This window comes from Microtus pennsylvanicus, chromosome Y (assembly GCF_037038515.1).
Source record: "Microtus pennsylvanicus isolate mMicPen1 chromosome Y, mMicPen1.hap1, whole genome shotgun sequence".
In the NCBI taxonomy this organism is placed as follows: Eukaryota; Metazoa; Chordata; class Mammalia; order Rodentia; family Cricetidae; genus Microtus; species Microtus pennsylvanicus.
The window spans coordinates 1,860,007-1,878,193 of record NC_134602.1 but is presented as its reverse complement, the minus strand read 5'-3'; the positions used below and the strand labels follow the sequence as shown (position 1 = coordinate 1,878,193).

The window sequence follows — 18,187 nt, the reverse complement described above, 5'->3', positions numbered from 1 at the left end:
ACCATCTAACAATGCCATGATAACTTCTATTTTTATTTTAAGAGAGTTTCTGGGCCTTGAAAAGTGACACAGACTTTAACTGCCAGCACATGATAGGAAGATGCTCACTAATTTCCATGTTTAAGTCCATCCCTGTAAACAAATTTAGATCCAGCAAAGCCAGGGAATACACAATCAAACCCAATCTCAAAACAAAGCAAAAACAAAACCTTAGCTTCACTAGCCTATTACACATTCCACCTTCTAATTCTGCCTTTTTCCAGGTTATGTCACTTCTTTCTTTCTTATTCCTTCCTACCCAAATATTCCTTGTACCGACATTACAAGCATGTATGCCAAAAGAACTGCCTTACACAAAGTCAGTCATCTTGATAGTATCCTGTCTCTTGTCCTGTAACAACTCCATTTCTTTCCTTTCTACCCTTTATCCATGCCCCATCTTCTCTCTTTTCCCCAGTGTTCTTCCGCATGTCCTACTTCTCTCTTCTCACTCTCACCATTTCTTTTTCTCTCATTCCTTTTTTTTTCAAACCATTATAACACAGGCTGTTAAAACATATACACTATGATTTCCATCTTCCAAATTTGGGTTTACATGACTGTGAAACCAAATGAATTACTGCAAAACCTGCCCTTGTGGAAGTGTTTGACAAGTTTAGTCTATAATGCATAAATTACAGTTCTATAACCACCACATACGTTCACATCACATCACTGTGCCTCTTTTAGCATTTGATAATTTTTAAGTCAAGCACTACCTATAAATCTAAAGAAAAGCTCAAACTCACAATTCTTGTCTTCTTGGGCCTATACTTTACATTGCTAGATTTACAGAAATGTCCTCACAGTCACTTAATTCTGGCATCCAGTGAATTTTCTGATAAGTGAGACAGACTCTATTATAGTAGCCCAGGAGGAGCTATACTCATTCTTGAAAATATGTACTCTACTCTCTCCATCGTCAGTTGTACTCTAATAATGTACTATCCCTTTTTCTCCATACCAGCACTAGGCTCACAAGTTTACATTCTTTGAGGAAAAGTTTTTCTATCTATCAAAGATAGAGTCAAATCACAGGACTCTTGTTACCTCTTCGTATTTCCATCTCTCCAAGGTAGGATTAATATCATTAATATCCTGTGTCAATACAGTGTCCACCAAATCTTCCCACCAGTATTTTAAAGGAAGAATACTATACAGATCATAGGCCATGCTTAGAATATCCCTTAGACCATACCTCTCTGAACCTCAGAAGGATGATATTGTGCATGTATAATAATAATTGTGCATGAATAATAATCCCTAAATCACTAAAAGTGTAACATTCTGCAGCATATACATCATTGAAACAAGACAACGTTTCTTTTTGGTGAATGCTAGGAATGAACAGAAAATTATCATGTCCTGCCAACACTATACCCCAGTGGCGTCTTACAGACTTAAATCTAGGGATTTCAGCATCATGCCTATTTTGGTTTTAGTGACTTTTGTTGATTTTTTTTTTTTTTACTTTTTCTCACACTGGGTTTCCATGTATAGCTGAGAAAGCAAATAATAATCCTCACTTCTAAATACATTTAACTGTAAAATGGTCTACCATCCCAGGGTAAAAAGCAAAAATATCTACATTTAATGGAAAATTTTAAAATTTGCAATGTACAATTGTTTATGCTCAATCTCTGTTCATGAACAACTTAATATTTAGGTGGTAATATTGCATGAAATATTGGGAAGAGTAACAAAATATTTATAGGAAATTTGGACATTGAGTTACATAGAATTAGAAAATCTGCCTGGAGAGACCGCTGCAACTTCAAAAAATTAGAACATAATACACATAAAATTGAAGAAATATTTGAAAATACTTGTTACAATTGTAAAACTAAATAGGTAGACCATTGAGTCCTCTCATTTCCACTTCCCAAAACAATGTTCTTTCAGTCAGGGACACCTTCCTGTCTGAAACACTGAAGTCTATTTCTACATAATTGTGAATCAAGTAAATTCTTCAAGATATACTTCATAGAACAGTGTCATATAAGATTCTTAAGATCAATTCCCCAGAATGAACAGCTACTACTATGACTCATGGTCTCCTCAGGAAAACCAATTTTCATCTTGACAGGGAGGCATCATGTTCCCCTCAGGATTAATGTTTCATTGTCCTATACTTTGAGGAAGAGCTATGTACTCTCACCTACTCCTATGAGGGAGCAGTCTTTTAATTATTAATACCACAGAAATGTAACAAATAAATCATGTAAATTGCTTATATTTTCTCTCCTCCTATGATGACAGAATAAAGACAGGATATGGAAATGTATACATCAACAATTGTGGAGGGGAATTTTGTAGACATTCCTTTTAGAAATAATTAGAATATGTATCCAAGGGCAAAAACATATATATGAAAATTTTATTATTACATAATCTATAGTCTTTGAACTATGTAGTAGCATAGAACTTATATAGGATAATAATATTCAGATATTATCAAGAATATATAGATATTTATTTGTGTGAAAATTTACAAAAAATCACATATCTATATTTTTATAGGTAATGCACTTCTACATAAATTATAACATAAAAATATAAATATAAATATTTGGGCAGTGGTGGTATGCAAGCACTCAGGAGGAGAGGCATGTGGATTTCTGTGTGTTTGAGGCCAATCTGTTCTACAAGAGCTTGTCCCATGTCAAGCTCCACACTAGACAGAAAACCTGTCTTCAAAAAGAAATAAAATTTAAAAAGTAAAGCAAAATTAACCTATCAAAATTGAACAGAATAAACAGAAGTAAAATAGCCTAAGGGAAGACATTGATAAAACAGAGAATTTGATTATACTAATGGATGAAAGCTGAGTTGGTAAGCCTGCCAGTTTTTCCTCATCCTCAACATCAGCATGAATTCTCCACACCTCCCTAGATAGTTTATGCTATGTAGTAAGCAGGAAATGGTAGGGGATTAATGGTGTTAACTCTCAGAAAGTGACAAAGTTTGTGAGCAGTAATGGTCAAACTGTGGATTTATGAGGTGATATTTATAATACATAATGTTTGGGAACTAGGTAATCATTATTCTACCATTAATAATAGTGTCATCTCTTTCTGGGAGTTCGAGGCCTGCCTGGTCTACAAGAGCTAGTTCTGGGACAGACACCAAAGCTACAGAGAAATCCTGTCTCGAAAATCCAAAAAAAAAAAAAAATAGTTTCATCTTATGTAATGCCGGCTTGTTTGAAATTGAATGTCTAGAAGGTTTTATGAATTTTGACACCAGTATTTCTCTAGTGAATTTTATATGTATTGAACTTAACTGTCACAAAACTAAATGTGAGACAGGTATGTAAAAATGAATGCTTGTTTGTAATCCAGAAACACAGTAGAAAAAATTTCAGAAAAACTCTTTCTATGTTGATAGAGGTGGAACTTGTATCTTATCTGTTGCTTTCATTGGTTAACTAATAAAGAAAACTGCTTGGCCTGATAGGACAGAAAATAAGGTAGGCTGAGTAAACAAAACAGAATACAAAAAAGAAAGCCGAGTCAGGCAGTCGCCATGATTCTCCCACTCCAGACAGACGCAGGTTAAGATCTTTCTTGGTAAGCCGTCTCGTGAGCTACACAGAATATTAAAAATATGTTAGATCAATATGTAAGAGCTAGCCAGTAAGAGGCTAGAGCTAATGGACAAAGCAGTGTTTAAAAGAATACAGTTTCCATGTAATTATTTTGGGGCATAAGCAAGCTGCCTGCCAGGAGCCAGGTGGCGGTGAGTGGCCCACTGCTCCTATTACAACAGAGTGGCACCCAACCTGATGGACAAAATCCACTTAAAAACCTGAGAGGGTTTTAAAAATAAAGGAGAGAGAAAAAATTTAACACAGCTTTTTGCTGTTTGTGAGATGAGTGCCACAAAGAAATTGTCCTGACTCAGCAGCAGGAAAAAAACGGGCTGTTTTAAAATGCTGGCTTTTTGGGCTGTGCTGCCGTTACAATCTCTGTGTGGCTTCTGTGGGAGAAAGAGTTTTTGAATAGAGTATTTGAAGTAAAGTGCTACAATTTGTTTAATGGCAACTAGACTCGCTGTGTGCCTAAAAGGAAGTCATTGCATGCTGTGGCTCAGAGACACAAGCAGCTCCACCATGCTACTGGTACAATGTGCTTGAATCAGATGCTCTGCCATGTTGGACCCGGAGGGGCAAACAGGCAGTACCTGTTTTTGAACTGTCAGGGTCACAGCTTTGATTCTTAAGAGCTTAGTCATTTAAAGATGCAAAAAAAAGTAATCCTGGATAGTAAAAAAACTTACAGATTCACAATAGGACATATTCAGACCACTAAATGGTTCACAATGTTGGATGAGTGTAGGTAGGCTTGAGAGAGGTTATATATATATATATATATATATATATATATATATATATATATATATATATATATATATTCCTTCTCTCTCTCTCTCTATGATAGAGAGAGAGAGAGAATAAAGTTAATGCCCTTTAAAAAAGGTAATGTCTTTAAAAAGGGAGAGTACAGATAGTAATAGATTAAAAGAAATAAATATAAGCCACGTAAAAATGGAAAATTCACAGAGAGTCTGGATTATGTACATTGTGTTTTCTTTAAAATTTTTGACTGTGAAGGAGCTAAGTACAGAGAGACATAGCATTACATGGGCTGCCAAGTTAAAACAGAATGGATATGAGGGTATTACGATTTCAGAATTTGGGTCTAGGTATATGATGCTTTGGAGAGGATCTTCTTTTGTTTTCACAGAGGATGATACTCTGTGGATTGCTTCTATCCCAAAATGGTATGATAGACCACGCCCTTCTGAAAGGTTGCTGTGAACACCCTCAAAAAAATTACTTCACTCAATTGCCAACTGAGATGACCCTGACACAGGTTATACCATGAAAGACCTAATTAACGATGCCCCCATTCAGCAGGAAGCAGTTTGGAGAGAAAAAACTGCACCCATATTCCCAAATATTGTCTATAAGTGTGCTTTTACATTTAAAGGGGGATATGACATAGATATAAATAATTTGCATTGGTATGGATTTTAAGGTCAATTTGTTATATGTGTATGCATATTTCTAATATTGATTAAGGTATTGTGATTGTGTAGTTCATTGTTCAAGTTTAATCTATAATTAGGATATATAGGTTGTTAATAGATAATCATTGATAATGTTCAAGATTGTATTCATGTTAGTTAGATTTTCTAGATATGCATAGATATATTTCAGATAGGCATTCTTCATATCTTTCAAAGACTGCAGAATATGGCATTTAAATTTTATAATAACTTAGGGCTTTTCATGACAATGAGACATGTCTGCTCCTGGCAGCACCTGCTACTTCAAGAGGAAGATGGGCATTGAAGAGGCTCCTTATGGAGTTTGTTAGTCGTTTTAGCAAGAAACTGCTCTTGCCTGGACTGTTGAATAAACAAAGACACGTGGAGAAAGGACTGCTGAACTTGCCTAAAGGTGAGATGGTCTTTCAGGGTTCTTGATTCATTAAAGAATCTGTGAGACATTCTGCAGAACACAGCAGAAAGTGACTGTGCTGTCTTTGAAATTTGCTGCTTCATGGAAAAGTCTGCTGGATACTATGGGCCTGGAGGCCGAAGATCGATGCCCCAATGGTACAGAGGAATTTTGGATAACTGTACAGGCAGCGAGATTTCTCTGTCATTTCTAAAGTTTTCTCATTTCTTGTTTACTTAGGTAGTATTATATATCCTTCTGGAGCCTTTAATGGAGTTGAAAATGGATAGTTATAGTTTTCCTTAGTTATGATAAAATAGGTATAAATATTGTAACTATAATTTTTGCTTTTTAACTGTTTTGTTATAAGTAATTGTACTATGTTAAAATGAAAGCCTTTCTTTTTGTTTAAACAGAAAAAGGGGAAATGATGGAGGTGGGTCTTGTATCTTATCTGTTGCTTTCATTGGTTAACTAATAAAGAAAACTGCTTGGCCTGATAGGACAGAAAGTTAAGTAGGCGGAGTAAACAGAACAGAATGCTGGGAGAAAGAACGCTGAGTAAGGCAGTCACCATGATTCCCCACTCCAGACAGATACAGGTTAAGATCTTTCTTGGTAAGCCAGCTTGTGGTGCTACACGGAATATTAAAAATGGGTTAGATCAATATGTAAGTGCTAGCCAGTAAGAGGCTAGAGCTAATGGGCAAAGCAGTGTTTAAAAGAATAAAGTTTCCATGTAATTATTTCAGGGCTTAACCTGGCAGCCAGTAGCAGGTAGCGGGAAGCAGCCCACCACTCATATTATAACACTATGTCACTGGTTTTAAACACCATTGCATCCCATCATGGTAGTCAGTAGTTCTGCTAATTTTCACCCTGAGATAAAAGCATTCTTCTTGTTTTTAATTCATTACAACTACTTGCAAACTATAGGGATAGCACCACAGAGTATTAAAAATAAACATATTGGTTGCTTGTGGACACATTTAAGATGAAGCTGATCAAAGACACCAAACTTGAGCTCTATTAATGGAGGACACTTGCAAGTAAAAAAAAATGGAAAGAGAAATAGGATAAGGAATACTTAAGAATGTGGGGAAGGTAGAGAAGTAGAAAAAAAGAAGAAGGTTAAAAGGATCCAAGTACAGGCAACCAAGAAAATGGAGTTTACTTACATTGAAATGTATACTGAAGCACCTTAACTATATGCATAGTTATACACACAAACACATACAGATACACATTGTTCTCTACCTGTGGGAGAATTATTCTCACATTGTAGCAACACAGAGTATCTTCAACTTTTTGTACTGTGGAAGCCTCATGCTATTTCTCATATATAGTTGGGAACCACCATTCTTTATCATGTCATGCTATTATTTAGGCAATCATAATTATATTTTTATTGTTGTACTGGTAAAAATTAATTCAAAGAACAGTAAAAATTGAGGGACTGGCCAAGAAATGGGGAAATCAATAATTACATTTGGACCTCAAAGATAAAAAAAGTAAATATTTGGGGGAAGACATTTACTCCATGAACAGAGTGAGAACATGAGTATTATATGTTTCTAGATGTCATCAGATTAATTTAATTTTATAGAAGTTCCTTATAGGAAAAGTGCTCACACATAAATTTCTGTCTAAGAAAAGAAGTGTTTTAAAACCTGTCGATGTCTGCAATGTGCTACTGGTCAGGACAGTGACACTAAGTACCTCTGATTGCCAGATTTCATCCATATAATAATCTAAATATTTCAAAAGCAGCAAGTAGCCTATATTCCATCCCGTGGCCTACTGAGTAAAAACTCACAGCCCTCGACTAGATATCTCAATAATCCCTACACTGGAAAGATATAGACTGAAAAGTTCAACCCATTTCGAAGAAACACTTTGGATGACTCCAGTGGTACTTCCGTGATGAGGCTGGAAAACTAAGTAATTGGCTGGATCCAGCCATCAAAACCATGTCTTTCACCATCTCCTTAAAGATTTGTGTAGTCAGAAAAAGAGATATATGGTAAAGAGAGATTAAAAGACAAGAAAACCTCTAGATGGTATACAGTTTGTTAAAAATATATGAAGGCAAAATGTTAAAGTTCTTAAGGAAAAAAAAAAGAAAGAGAATAGTTGAGTGTGGTAGTATACACCTTTAATCCCAACACTTTTTTGGCAGAGGTAGATTGACCTCTGTGACTTCAACAAGCAGAGGTAGATTGACCTCTGTGACTTCGAGGTGTGGTAGCACACACCTTTAGTCCCAATGCCTGGGAGGCAGAGACCAGTGGATCTCTGTGAGTTCAAGGATACCCTGGTCTACCAAGTAATTCCAGGACAAACATATACAGAGAACCTGTCTCAAAAAAGTAAAAATATACAAAATAGATGTTAAAACAAAGCTGCAAAAAGACGGAAAGTACACAGAGAATCTAGATACTGTATGCTATTATGCTCTCTTTGAATTGTTTGACTCCTGAGGAAGGAGCAACAACTGCTAAAAGATATTTCTTTATGAATGCTGCTGAACTTATCAAAGATATATATTCTTTATATATCTTGACTTCAAAATTTGGATCTAAGGTTATGATGCTTTGAAAAAGTTCTTCTTTGGTTTTCACAGATGATGAGACCCTCTGGATTGCTTCTATTCCAATATGGTATGAGAGACCACGCCCTCCTGAGTGGTTGAGAACACTCTCAAAAAAATTACTTCACTCAACTGCTGACTTAGATGAACCTGGCACACAGGTTACACCATCAAACACCTGATTAACAGCACCCCCATTCAGCAGGAAGCAGTTTGGAGAGAAAAAAAACTGCTCATGTTCCCAAATACTGTTTATGAATGTTCTTTTACATTTAAAAGGGGATATGATATAGATATGAATATTTTGTAATGATATGGATTTTGCTTTAGTGATTTATATTTAGGGCAATTTGGTTATATGTATATGTATTTCTGATCTTGATTAAGGTATTGTGATTGTGTAGTTCATTTAAAAGTGTAATGTATAATTACGAAATATAGGTTGTTAATAGATAATCATCAATAATAGCCAAGCTTGTGGTTATGTAAGTTAGATTTTCTAGATATATGGAGATATATTTCAGTTAAATAGGCATTCTTTATACATTCCAAGACTATGGAATATGGAATTTTAAATGTTTTAATACCTTAGAGGTTATCATGACAATGAGACACGTCTGCTCCTGGCAGCACCCATCTACTTCAAGAGGAAGATGGGCATTGAAGGGGCTCCTTATGGAGTTAGTTAGCCATTTTGGCAAGGAACTGCTCTTGCCTGGACTGTTGCATAAACTGGACACAGAGGACCCACAAAGAGAGGAGTGCTGAACTTGCCTAAAGGTGACATGATCTTTCAGGATTCCTGATTCATGAGAGTCTCTGTGTGCATTCTTCAGGACACAGAAGATAGTGACAGAACTGCCCTTGAAATTTCATGCTTCATGGAAATGTCTCTGGATACTACCAGCCTGAAGGTTGAAGATGGATGCCTTAGCGGAACAAAAGATCTTTGGGTGACTGTCAAGGCAGCGAAAAGACTCTGTCACTTCTATAGTTTTCGAGGTTTCTTACTTCTTGTTTACTTAGGTAATATATCCTTTAGGATTCTTTGATGGAGTTGAAGAATGGATAGAGAGTTATTATTTTTCTTAGTTATGATAAAAGATAAAGTAGATTAAAATATTGTAACTCCAACTCATGCTTGATAACTGTTTTGTTATATCTAATTTTACTATGTTAAAGTTGAAGCCTTTCTTTTTTGTTTAAACAGAGAGAGGGGAAATGATGGAGGAGGGTCATCTGTCTATGTGGTACTCTCATTGGTTAATAAAGAAACTGCCTTGGCTTCTTGACAGGGCAGGATTTATATAGGTGGAGTAGACAGAACAGAATGCTGGAGAAAGAAAGCATAGTTGGTCAGACACAATAGAGCCAGCCACCAGGTCAGACATGCTGAATCTTTTCTGGTATGCCACCACTCATGTTGATACTAAAATTATTAGAAATGGGTTAATCAAAATGAGAGAATTAGCCACTAAGAGGCTGACACTAATGGGCCAAGCGGTATTTAAAAGAATACAATTTGAGTGTTTTTATTTTGTGTATAAGGTTAGCTATACAAGATCTGGGTGTCCTCTAAGTATTCCTCTGACCTCCATGGTTTATCACATCATATGATGTGCACAGACATGAATAAATAAAGAAAAACTTCAAAAAATATTTGTTTTGGTATTTGGAGGCAAAACTTAAGATCTCATATTCTGTACTAATATAAGATATCTCAAAATTATAAAGAGACTCCAAGCACCTACAATTCCCACCATTCATCCTAATTTACCTAGGACACAAATTTTTTTAGACTTATAAGTATCATAATTTCTTCTACCCCAAAACTACCTAATATGCTAAAGGAAAGCACCCATGCAAGTGCAAGTCACTATATCATTATAATAAAAAAGGAACATTAGACATAGTTCTTATTCTCTAGATTTTATATTCTCAAAATGAAAAAAGCACCATTCATATTCATTTCTTTTATTCCATTTACTTTCACTTAAATAAAATGTTTCCTCATTCGTGTGTCCACCGTTTCAGAATTCTCACACAGATTAACCTATGTTCTTCCTTTGTCTTATAAGTTGCTCGGTATATGTTACCAGTAAATGGTGTTATCTCTGCTCAGAGAAAAATATAAAACACTGCTGACAAGAAAAGAAGTCTCTCCTATCTGTTCTATTAATTATAGTATGTGTTAACGAAGGCTCCATGCATCCACACATTGCCTCTGCTTTACAGCTGTGTTTATTCTATCGTAATACTTGGAAAGGCACAGTAGTAGATGTAGCGTTCTACATTTACTAATTTTAAACACTATTCTGAGATTTCTGCTTCAACATTCCCCGCTTGGTTTCATTTCTATGATTCAAAAACAGAATACATAGTTATTTTATGGGATTTTTTTATTCAGATTTTTCCTACCATGTATTTATACATTGTGCTATCAATTATTCCACCTTCATTGTACTATACCTTTCCAAGGAGTACTCACTTGCTTTAGAACATTATGGCTGAAACTTTTAAGAATTTTGACCCAGAAGTTTCTGTGTGGGTTTTCACCATATTTAATGTGGCAAGTATTTCAAGACACATGTAGTATAGGTTTTCCAAAAAATTAACAAAAGCTGGAAACAGGCAACACTTCCTATCTTACTACTTTTAAACACCAATTGATCAAAACTTGAAAGTCTCTCCTTCATATAATCATCTATACAGAAAAAGCCCAGTATTCATTTTGCTGCCACATATTGACTGCCAGAACTAGGTGCTTACTATGCACATTAGGATTTTTACAGGCAAGAAGTAATACTGGGCATGTAGTTTTCTTTCAGAAACATTCTTTGAAATATACTTCATCTATTATATTCAACTTAAGCTCTCTTTTTGGATCCTGGTCCCTTTTTAGGAATATGATGCTAGGCCTGGAAACAATGAAGGAGGGCAGTGAAACTTACTCAGGTGATTTCACAGACCATTGACTCCCATGGGAGAACTTTCCTTCTATGAGTTGTTTTTGAGGGAGTAGATATAAGGATTAAGATGGGGAAGTGGAAGGAGCATACAGAGAGGGTTCTGGGATTGTATATAAAATAAAAATATTATTTAAAATAAATAAATGCATAACATTAAAATAAATTTACATTAAAAGCAGGTAAAAAACAGCAGAATTTTTTATGGCAGAATCATTTGTAGCTGGGCAGTGTTGGTGAATGCCTTTAGTACCAGGACTCAGGAGGCAGAGATATGAGCATTATTATGAATTTGATGCCAGTTTGGTCTACAGAGCCAATTCCAGAATATCAGTCTCCAAAAAATCAAAGAGAAGCAAAATTAAAAAAAAAAACATATAAGGGAAATAATAAGAAGCCATGCTGAAAAGTGATTAAACACGCTGGGTACAAAAAAGAAGTAAGCAAGAAAGGACAAAAGGCAACAAAAATAGCTAACAGTGAAGTTATGTGTATTCACTAAGGGATGGGTACACACATATATAAACATTTGTTGTTGTGAAAAGAATTTCTAAAGAAAGTGTTCGATAAAATAAGTAATGCAATGTTTATGTTGATGAGGTAATAGCTGTGACAATTTTTATTTCAGTATTGTTTGTTTAAACAAAATAATTATATTGAGTTACAAATATTTCTCTGATTATGGAAATATTTGTCACACACACAGTACACCTGAGTTTCTTCAGGATGTTTATGTAGTGTTGAGTCCTTCTGCTATTTCCTCTAGAAATATTGGAACAGCTATTCTCAGACTTGCAAGCTCATGTTAAGGCTGTCATATTCATGTTGATTCTGGTTTAATTTTAACAGGTGGTAGAGAAAAACAGGCTAATTGGGAAGTATTCTTTACTGAAAAGCAAATGAAAATATCAATCTTTTTCTAAACTTAAAACACTTGTAGAATTATTATAACCCTATAGGTAGGGCCCAGAATAGAAGGGAAATTGTGTACATTCAGTGGATGTCAAAATGAATAATATGGGTAGCAGACTCAGTAGAGGACAATACTTCAATCTCCATCCAATCTAAGTAATGGCTTACAAAATGGAGGTTTCTGATCATACTCTAATCCAAGGTTGTGCTCTGCTGTAATTCACCTAATTTGCACCCAGTAAAATACTCTTACTCTAACTAGGAAGAAATTGGCTTCTATAATAGCCCTGCCTTATTGTATAAATAGCTGAAGCTCAGGGCTAGAAATCCTACCAATCGATACCATGAAAAGCTTTACCTAAAAAGTTTCATTATCCTTAAATAAAATCAAAGTAAATCCTGTATTCTGTTCAGACATTTTCTGTTCTTAATCTTGCCCTAGAAGAAACAGGAAACTTCCTGGTTTTATCTGTCCCAATTGAATTTTTGTGTGTTTTTCAAATTTAGATTTTGTGATGTGTGCCTTTGTCGTACTCTTTTACTACCTCCTGCCAGGAAACCATTTGTCTGAGCTCTAACACTTAGTAAAGCTTATATGAAAGAAAGTAACATTGAAAAACCTGCCACTAGCTAGATGCAACTGAGGTCAGTAATTTTTAATTCAGAGTTTTACTTCTCAGTGAAGATGACATGTAACAATTAAAGATATGAAAACTTTATATACAGACTGTATTTAGTGAGATAAGGTTTTGGTGACTTGGAAATAACGGAAATGCCATTTTTTTATGGATTTGGCAATAGCCTATTTGGTTATTCCACTCCCTTCTATGATGCCTTTAAATGTGATATAGGATACTCATGTGTGATATACTAAGACATCCAATAAAAAGAGAACATATCATCTGATCCCTGTTTTGGGTTCTTTTATATAAGTGAAGAGAGTACATGTGGATTTGCCAGGCAAGAGTCATTCTAGTCATTCTAGTACAAGAATTCTAGTACATCTCCATAGTATAAACAAATTGCACCCACCATTCACAAACAAAACATATAGCCTTATTTAACTTTTACTAAAGTAAATCTGTGTGATTTAATTCTTTTTATTTCAGCTACCACAGACCTTTCTTACCACGTCAGCTGTAAACTACATATGCAAGTGAAGGAGTCATTGTTGCATTGTAATAGATTGATGACCTCATAGATATCATTCATATAATCCCCTTGTCATATTTTCACCATGCAGACAAAAGAAGCAGTTATGTTGTGTTATACTTCACACTTTCAGTTAAATGAAAAAAAGCCTTATTTCTTGTGCATCCTCCTCCTATGGATCTCATCAACATCTCACTATCGAATTCAAATATCTTAAAAATTACTATGTATATGGTTTCCAGTAAATGTTCTTATCTGCTCTCACAAAAAAATTAGACAACCCTTTGAATAAGAATATATGTAATTTTATGTGATAAATGAATAATAACCTGTGTTAATTTGAGCTCATTGTAAGGTTTTTGTTCTTAAATAGCTCCACAGTAGATCTAGCTTTGGTAAATCTTTATATTTGGAAATTGCTAAATAGATTTGCAATCCAACATTTACGCATTACAAGAATAATTCTAAGATATCTCTTCCAATTTTCCATTCTTGGAATTCTCGGTAGGGAATCAACAAAAAAATGTATTATCTTTTGGTATTTTGTGGGTTTCTCACATCATACTTAAGACACAAAATGCTTAGACACCATGCTAACCATAAATCCCCCTGAAATTACATTCTGTATTCTCAAAGAAGATAGAATTTCTATGAAATATGGTGGATGGAACTTTTATAAAATTCAACACTGATATTTCTCAAGGGAATTTTGACCAATTTCGAAGAACTACCACCAAATTTTTACTGAGTAAGTTATTTCAAAATTCACTTTTTGGGTTAACCACAAAAGAAATGAAAACTGGACACAGGAATCTCTTCTCAATTTCACAGTATTAAATGGAAAATAAAAACATCATGAAAATCTCTGTTCTGCTACTTTTCTTCCAAGAAAATAAACAGCTTTCTGCTCTTTCATGTGTCTTACCGAATGTCAAAGCCAATAACTACAATGCATACCAGGCTTCTGATAGCCCACCACCAAGTATTAATTATTGGTATGATGAATGCTTGCAAAACCATTGTTAGACAGATTATTTATCTGGAGTAAGTACAAAAATATATTTATAGTTATGATGTTATTTTTGGGGCTTTTTATAGCAATATTATTTCATCTAAAAAGAAAATAATTATATTGAGTAACAAATAGTTCTGTGTATTTGGAAAAGTTTTTCTCCCAATCTGATTCTCTCTAAGCTTCTACCAGATCCTTTTGTACTTCAGACTCATCCTTTCATCTTTGATACTAATTTTAGAGTAGCCATAGATATTTAAACTCTTGCTTAAGAAATAATGCTCATGTTTGTACTGTCATAATAATATTTAATCAGAGAATAGAGCAGAAGCAATGGTGATTGAACGGTAATGGAGATGAAAAAGCAATGGGGAAATAACAATCATATTCTCACAGAAAATTTTTATAAAAAAAGTACATTCTTGGGTAGACACTAATTCCATAGGCAGGGACCAGAAATTTAAGAACATGTTGTTCTTTTTAGAGAATGACACATAGAAGTTGGTAGATGCCTCCTCACACAAATACCTCAGTCTAACCAATTTCTATTCAATGAAACTGTTAAAAAAAATGGAGGCCCCTTTATGCACACTAGGCAACAGGCCCATCCCCTGAGAATTTTACCTGACATTTTCCACAAATAGAAAAATGATGGGAACTGTTATAAAAAATCACCTAGCCCACATCTTAATCACTGCCCTCTTGGGTATAAGTAAGAACCTCAGGATAGTAAATCACCCCAATCCATAACCTGGAACCCGCACCCTGAAAAGGTCCACCATCTCAGAGTGCCTATATAAATCTATCATTTTGTTCAATTACTTACTGAATCTTTCCTATATGACACTCCCATTATAGTATTCATCCTAGTATTTATCTCTTGTAACTCTTAGTATGAGTTATATAACTTTTTGGTATTCACTGATGATCTTGTGCCCAGACGCTTTTTCCTTCTGAGCTGTAATATTAAATAAAACACATATAAATGAATGTAGTGATGGAAAACTCACCATTTTGCAGACCTCTGAGACTAAAATTCTTAATTCAGGGATTTATTTCTTAGTGAAGAGGGCTTCTTCCCATAAACGTTTCTGTAAAGCTTTTTTGAGAGATGGTACTCTGTGAGATTATGAACTCAAGACTTGTGAAATATTGCCAGCTAAATATCCAAATGGCAAAGAGATGGCCATAGCCTTATTTAAAGAATCACCTTACAGAAACGATGCCCCAAAAATGTAGAAGTAACTTGTTAATCCTCCCGTGTAAACATTACATCTCAGCAGCTTCCTACATCTTTGGCCCTAGAAATAAGCAGATAGAATCCCACATGGGTTGCCTAACAACAATTATGATCTCACAGCCTGCCAGATTCTTTATTCTTTCTTTCTTTCTTTCTTTCTTTCTTTCTTTTTTTTTTTTTTTTGAGACTGGTTTCTCTCTGATTTTGGAAACTGACCTGGAACTAACTCTTTTTTTTAAAGGGGGGAGGCCAAATTATTATTGATTTAAATTTGATTACAACCAATTTTGTTGGCATTTAAAATTTGAGGAGTTTTAAATCTCAATAATGGCTATATATTGATATCTAGAAATCAAGTTTGATAAAAAAACAAGAAATTTTCTAGCAATTACAGAGTAAAAGGCAAGTCAATTTAGAGAAACACAGACAAAGTCCAGGTTTACAGTGATTGTGCCAGATTTAACTTTCAGTAGTACATAGTAAATTGTTTCACATTTAGGTCTTCACTTTGGAGAATTGAGAGCTGTTCTTCTTTTATTATTATTATTTTTAAGTATCTGCCTCCTCCCAGCCTCCCATTTCCCTCCCCCTCCTCTCACCCTATTCCCCCTCCCCCAAACTCCTCTCCCCCTCCCTCTCCAGTCCAAAGAGCAGTCAGGGTTCCCTACCCTGTGGATAGTTCAAGGTCCGCCCCCCTCTGTCCATGTCTAGGAAGGTGAACATCAAAACCTGCTAGGCTTCCACAAAGCCAGAACATGAAGTAGACAAAATTGCCGGGGAGAAAATTGGGATCTTGGGGGTGGGGTGAGAGGGGGGTAAGGGGAGAAGGGGAGAGAAAAGTGAGAAGGGAAGGAGGGGGGGAACTTGGGGAAACAGGAGGTTTGGGATAAAGGAAAGTTGGACAGGGGAGCACGGAAGCACAATTCTTAGTTAAGAGATCCACCTTAGGGTTGGCAAGAGACTTGACCCTAGAGCGGCTCCCAGGAGCCCATGGTGATGTCTCCAGTTAGTCCCTTGGGCAGCTGAGGATAGGGAACCTGAAATGACCTTATCCTATACAGCAATACTGACGAGAGCTGTTCTTAAAATCTTTCAGTACCTATGCAAACAATCTTCCACATGCCTTAAGCACCCACTTAAAATATCTCCACTGTATATATACAAAGCACCCACCACATCTGCAGGGCAAAATACATACTTTCATAACAAAACTATAATGTACCTCTCAAGTATGAAAAATATACACATAATACATGTTATACAGTATTTACAAAATATAAAATATAATACAAGTTTCTTGTGTGTGACTTAAGCTCATCTCCTGTCGTATGCTGCAACACGGCAAGTTTCCACCGTTGTATCCATTTCTGTTTAGAGTACAAGGATGTGGAAAAAAATCTATGTTTAACATACATATTGAAAACTATAATCTACGTCTGAACTTTGAGGAGGGTTTTCAGATGCACTGCCAAGAGCTCCCGGCTGTGGCTGGGATTTTCAGCAGTGTTTCCCATCCAGTGACTAGGAGGCTTTGGAAGAACACTAGGGGAAGATGGGTCGCTAAACTTTGCTCCCGCGTAATTTTCCTTTTGGCTAACTTCTGTCAGAAATGCTGATTTCTTCAAATGGTTACCTTTAATGTTCTCAGTATTTTTAAAAGGCTTTTTTCCTGCTTCTGCATTCTATCGGAGGAAGCAGAGTCCTGCCAAAAGTCATTTTCATTCCTTTTTGCAGAGGTGATCTTGGTTTGTGGTAAGTTAAATTTGCTTTTCTGTCTGTTTATCTTTGGTTGTTCACACAAGTGTATAGCATGTACAAGCTGGCCGTGAGGAAGGACAGTTTTCTCCGATTTTTCCATCTTTGATTTTAACATCTCCTTGGCGAGCGGGGGTTGTCGGTGTAGCCAGGCTGTGGCCGCCGGGCCCCGCTCCTCAGGCGCCACAGTCGGCCCCGGGGTCGGGCTGTGGCCGCCTTCCAGGCTTGGCCATTGCTGCTGGAACTGGTGGAAGCTGCTGGGGAGTTGTCCAGCCTGGCTGGTTCGCACCTTCTTCATCAGATGCTTCTTGGGCGCCGCCCGCGGGGCAGCCACCAGGGCCGGGCTGCAGCCGGATGGTGCAGCGGTGCGAGGCGCGGGGGCCAGGCCTGGGCCATCTCCCTAGATGAAGTGCGGCAGGAAGAGGGTGGGAGGCAGCGCCCGCGGGTAGGGAAGGCGCGGCAAGTGAGGCGGGGCCGGGCTCACCATCGGGAGGGCCCCTAGGAAGCCCAGTGGTGCTAGGGGGCTGCCCAGAGCGAGCTCTCCCTGCGGGACAGAGACCATGGTCATAGCGAAGCAAGGCATGGGACTCTGCAGAGGACTGGAAGTGGGCATCACAGGGTGGCGACGGCTGCTGCTGCTGCTGCTGCTGGGAGATTCGGAGCAAGGACCATCTGGAACTAACTCTTGTAGACAAGGTGGACCTCAATCTCAAAATGATTCACCTGCCTCTGCCTTTTGATTGGTTAGATTTAAGGTATCTTCTACTACCCAGAAACCTCTTTCTTTCCCAATTTTAATACATATTCATATGCTAATGAACTCCACACATCTATGACTCACCTTGTATCCTTATTTGTTGTACTAAGTAGATAAATCTGTTTTATAATTTTTTTCGCATACCCAACAGCTTCATGCTAAGACTGCTTTAAAGCACACATGCAAGTGACAGCATCACTATGTGACTATATTAGACTGATGAGCAATTCTTTGCATCACATATACTCCAGATGTCATATATTTAAAATAGAGAAAAGCACACCTTGTTCCTTTGACCTA

General features: G+C 36.5%; 1 pseudogene; it reads right to left on the bottom strand.

The window, feature by feature from the left end:
- Nucleotides 1–17,698, bottom strand: part of LOC142842003 (proline-rich nuclear receptor coactivator 1 pseudogene) — a 127,888-nt pseudogene extending 110,190 nt beyond the window's left edge.
- Between the last annotated feature and the right edge of the window lie 489 nt (nucleotides 17,699–18,187).